Source organism: Mustela lutreola, chromosome 1 (assembly GCF_030435805.1).
Source record: "Mustela lutreola isolate mMusLut2 chromosome 1, mMusLut2.pri, whole genome shotgun sequence".
NCBI classification, from domain to species: domain Eukaryota; kingdom Metazoa; phylum Chordata; class Mammalia; order Carnivora; family Mustelidae; genus Mustela; species Mustela lutreola.
The window spans coordinates 160,655,252-160,660,705 of record NC_081290.1 but is presented as its reverse complement, the minus strand read 5'-3'; the positions used below and the strand labels follow the sequence as shown (position 1 = coordinate 160,660,705).

The window sequence follows — 5,454 nt, the reverse complement described above, 5'->3', positions numbered from 1 at the left end:
GATCAGTGTAGGGGCATCTGGATGGCTCAGTGGGTTAAAGCCTCTGCCTTCGGCTCAGGTCATGATCCCAGGGTCCTGGGGTCGAGCCCCGTATTGGGCTTTCGGCTCACAGGGAGCGTGCTTCCTCCTCTCTCTGCCTGCCTCTCTGCCTATTTGTGATCTCTGTCTGTCAAATGAATGAAATCTTAAAAAAAAAAAAAAAAAAAAAAAAAAAGATCAGTGTATACTGGGTATTTACCCCAAAGATACAGATACAGTGAAAAGAAGGGCCATCTGTACCCCAATGTTCATAGTAGCAATGGCCACAGTCGCCAAACTGTGGAAAGAACCAAGATGCCCTTCAACAGAAAAATGAATAAAGAAGATGTGGTCCATATATACAATGGAGTATTATGCCTCTATCAGAAAGGATAAATACCCAACTTTTGTATCAACATGGACAGGACTGGAAAAGATTATGCTGAGTGAAATAAATCAAACAGAGAGAGTCAATTATCATATGGCTTCACTTATTTGTGGAGCGTAAGGAATAACATGGAGGACATTAGGAGATGGAAAGGAGAAGTGAGTTAGGGGAAATCAGAGGGGGAGACAAACCATGAGAGACTGTGGACTCTGAGAAACAAACTGAGGGTTTTGGAGGGGATGGGGGTGGGGGGGTTGGGTGAGTCTGGTGGTGGGTATTATGGAGGGCACATATTGCATGGAGCACTGGATGTGGTGCATAAACAATGAATTTTGACACACTGAAAAAAATTAAATTAAATGAAAAAATAAAATAATCAACGTGATAATCAGGGATGCCTGGGTGGCTTGGTCAAGATCTGACTCTTGATTTTAGCTCAGGTCATGATTTCAAGTCCCACTTTGTGCTCCACACTCAGTGCAGAGGTCTGCTTGTCCCTCTCCCTCCGTTCCTCCCCCAGCTCTATGTCTCTGTCTCTGCCTCTCTCACTCTTCAAATAAGTAAATAAATAAATGTCTTTGATAAAAATAAATAAAATGATCAGTATAACCAATGGCAAATGAAAATTACTAAGGCAAATGTTCACAGCACATGAGGCAGCACTGGTCGTCCATCAAATTACAAGAGTAGATTAGAATCTTGGTAAACTATAAATGGCTACTAACTGTCTTGAGAGAAATGTTATAGTAAATATTAAAGCCTTACAAATATTCAGACTCTGACCTAGCATTGCACATCTAGAAATTTTAGCTGGATAGGGCTACCTGTACACCAAGATTAATTTAGAACAATATTTATCTCAACAAAATTTATAGTAAGAAAAGAGAAAGTGTAAATAACATTATGTTTTATAATAGAAGATTGGCCAACTAAATTACAGTACCTCTATAAAATAAAATACTATGCAGCCTTTAATCATAAAGTTATAGAATGATACTACATAGGAAAATGTTCATTAAAGTTTACATCTACAAAAAAAATTAGAAAATAGCATATAGCTTTTTCCATTTTTTCTATTTTTATACTTTAAAAGCAGATATATAATTATCTCAAAAATGTGAAAAAATGTAATTTAAAGGCAAATTTCTTTAAGATCAAGACCTTAGCTGAGAGATCAAGAGTCTGACACTTAACTGACTGAGCTACCCAGGCACCCCAAGGGTAAACTGCTTAACAAAAATCTTAGCAAATTTGGATGGAAGCAAGCACATTGAAAAAATTAAATATTCTAATGCCAATAATATCCTGTGACTTGAAACTGACAATGTTATTCAGGGTAAAGCCGAAGATACCACTATTATTCGAGCCCCCCCCCCAAAAAGAACTCCGACAGCATCTCTGAAAGGAAATAAACAGCATAACTTACACATGATTTATCTGAAAACCCAACTAAATAAATAAATATCTTTTAGATATTATCAGAATTAAGTTAGATCTGTAAAAATAAATACAATAGGCACATTAAAAGATGATCAACATCACTGGTGATTAAAAAGTCTTATCACACTGAATACTGGCAAAAGATATAGAAGAACTGAAACTCTCATTTACTCCTGTTGAGAACGTAAAAGGATATGATCATTTTGAAAATTGTTTGGAAAACAAGCCATCTGCTAAAAAAAAAAAAAAAAAGAAAAGAAAAAAGAAAGAAAGAAAAAGTTAAACACATACCTCCCCTATGACCCAGCCATTGTACTTGTAAACGTTTACCCAAAAGAAAAGAAATCGTATGTCCATTGTACACATTGTACACAGATGTTCACAGCAGCTTTATTTATAATTAGCCCAAACTGGAAACAAGCAAATATCCATCGCCTGGCAAATAGATAAACAGAGTGTGGTCTATCCATATGATTGAATACTAGACAGCAATGAGAAGAAACTAATTACTGATACACAGAACAACATGGATGAATTTCCATGTAACTATGCTGAGAAGACAAGCAAAAAAGTATAGGTACTCTGTGATTCCATTAATAAGAAATTCTCAAAAATATAAACTATAGCGCCAGAAAGTAGATGAGTGATTGTCTCCAGCCGGGAGCTAACACTAGGGAGGAATGGCTGACGAAAGGATATAAGGAATTTTCTGGGACGATGGTGTTTTTATGAAGGAATATATATGCCAAAACTCATGGAAGTATGAATCACAGACCTGTACTCTTAAAACAAGTTACACATTATATGTTAATTAATTGAATTTAAATTAAAAACTCATCAAAGTATACACTTTAAATATGTGTTATTGCATCAATTATACCTTAATAAAGCCGAAAACATAGAATAAATAGAGTAATCCATACACACTGTTTTTACATACAAGGAATAACCCAGCTAGATGTTCTTAATGGGAACATCTTAATAGATGTTCTCAACACTCCAACACAAAATACAAAATAACCTGTAATAAATTTAACAAGCCGTGTGGAAGGATGTGAAAATAAAAAATCATAAGCCTTTGTGATTATTTGAATCTTTGAAAATCCCTGGAAAATAGATTTGAATAAATTAGAAGACATAATATGCTCCCATTTTGTTGACGTGGATGCTGAGATGTGCCATCCAGATTTCCCACTTCAGAACCAACACACTCATTCCTTTAGTTGCCAAGAGTGTTGGCTGCTTACAGCTCCTACCTGCTTGTTCTCGAGGAACCTCCCTCATCTGAAAAAAGCGGCCTTCTCTCCAAGGTAGTTCTCAGGTGACTGCTCAGTGGTTGGGGAGGAAGTTTCACAAAGGCCTGGACCCCTTTGCCTCAATTTGGGTCAACTATGAAGTTCCATCTTATTCCCAGAACTTTCTGGAGTCAGCTGAGGCCCCGGTCCATAACTTTATTACTGTTTATTAAACCCCTTGCTCTGCTAGTACCACTTCTTTCATACCCGGAGAGGTACTTTTTTTTTTTTTTTAAGTTTTATTTACTTAAGTTATCTCTACACCCCACGTGGGGCTCATACTCACAACCCCTAGATCAAGAGCCGCACACTCTTCTGACTAAGGCAGCCAGGCACCACCACCCCCACCACACCTGCGCCCACAAGGGACTTCTTCATAAACCTATTACATGCAAATCTTCTCAGACTCTGCTTCCCAGAGAACTAGACCTAAAACAAAAAGTGAGGGTATCAATTAGATCCAAATTAAAGTACAGTTGACCCTTACACAACCTGGGGGTTAGGGGACCAACTCTGGCATATAATCAAAAATCTGCACATAACTTTGGACTTCCCCCAAATTTAACCACTGAGAGCCTACTGTTGACTGATGCTTTACTGATAACATAGTCAATTAACACTGTATTTTGTATGTTACACATACTGCATACCATATTCTTACAATAAAGTAAGATGGAGAAGAGAAAATGTTATTAAGAAAATCATAAAGAAGAGAAACTACATTTACAGCACTACACTGTTAAAAAATCCTTGTAGAGGCAGTGGTTCTGATGATCCTCCAGACCTGTCCATTGCTTCGAAAGTGCTTGGACAGAACAGACCCAGGGACACCCCTTCTTTCAGCCTCCAACCACCCTCCAACCTCTTTTCCAGTCATGACCTTTAGAGGCATCTTCTCAGCCATCCTCTGCCTCTGGAACCAGTCAATACCACCCTCTGAGCTTAGCTCCTTATTGCTGAGCAACCATGAGCTCCCAGATGCATCAGAATTATTCCACTGAGGTGGAAGCTGCCATCAGCCGCTTGGTCAACGTGCATCTGCAGGCCTCCTACGCATTTCTCTCCCTGGGTTTCTATTTTGACCATGAAGATCTGGCTCTGGAGGGCGTGGACCACTTCTTCTGAGAGTTGGCAGAGGAGAAAAAATGAGGACAGGCAGCATCCTTTGAATATGCAAAACCAGCCCAGGGCTGCGCCCTTTTCCAGGACATGCAGAAGCTGTTCCAAAATGAATGGGATAAAGCCGTGGATTCCATGGAATCCACATCGTCCTGGGGAAGAACCTGAAGCAGGCCCTCTTGGATCTGCATGTCCTGGGTTCCACTCACAGAGACCCTCATCTCTGTAGCTTCCTGGAGAACTGCCTGGGTGAGCAGGCGCAAGTCATCAAGAAGATGGTGACCACCTGGTAAACTCCACAGACTTGGTCCCCAGGCTGGGCTGGATGAGTATCTCTTGGAAAGGCTCACCCTCAAGCACACCCAGGAGCCTCAGGAGCCTAGCAGGCTTTGAGGGGTCCCCTGGCATCCCCCTCAATGCCAGGGCTTCTGCCTGAGGCTCCCCCTGCAGGCAGCTTTTTAACCACCTTGGCCTCTCCCAAGCCATCAATCCAGTGAAAACAATATAGCTTTTCACAGGAAAAGAAGAAAAAATCCAAACGTAAGTTGACCTGTGCCATTCAAACTTGGGTTGTTCAAAGGTCCACCATATGCATTTATTCAAAATGTTTGAATAACAGTGACATAATTTTATTAAGTGAAAATAACTAAGAAACTTGGAAGGGAAAAAATGGGCAACAAAGTTGGACTTCAAACACCAGAAATTAAATTTTATTCTAGAGCCATAATAATTTAAACAGTATATTAATAATAATAGAAAAAAAAGTCGGTGAAACAGAAAACACATACGCAATATAAGGCGCCTCCTGGATGACACCCTCCTTCTGTAATGTTCTCTCTACTTCCTTGACTGTTTGAATCCTGTCTCTTCCCTGAAGATATTCATTCCCCTTTTCATGGAGGGTGTTCATCCCCTTACAGGGACACCAAAGGTAGTATCAGCATTCTTTTAAGTCTCTAATAATGCTCTCAAGATGTTTCTTTTCCTCCCATACCAAATCCCTTTTTCTTAAGATCCAGCCATTTTGTTATTCCTCCTTCTACTCAATAATCCACCAAAGTGAGCATCACGCTTCTGCATTCATTGAATACTTTGATACTCGTTGTCTTCCTCTCCACTTTAGATCTGCTATCATCTTAAATGAATTCAGTTTCCACATGAGCAGCACCTCTAAACCCTAACCTCTTAGTCCCA

General features: G+C 39.6%; 1 pseudogene; it reads left to right on the top strand.

The window, feature by feature from the left end:
• Positions 1-4,107: 4,107 nt before the first annotated feature.
• LOC131827743 (ferritin light chain-like) lies at positions 4,108-4,653 on the top strand (annotated as a pseudogene).
• Positions 4,654-5,454: the final 801 nt, after the last annotated feature.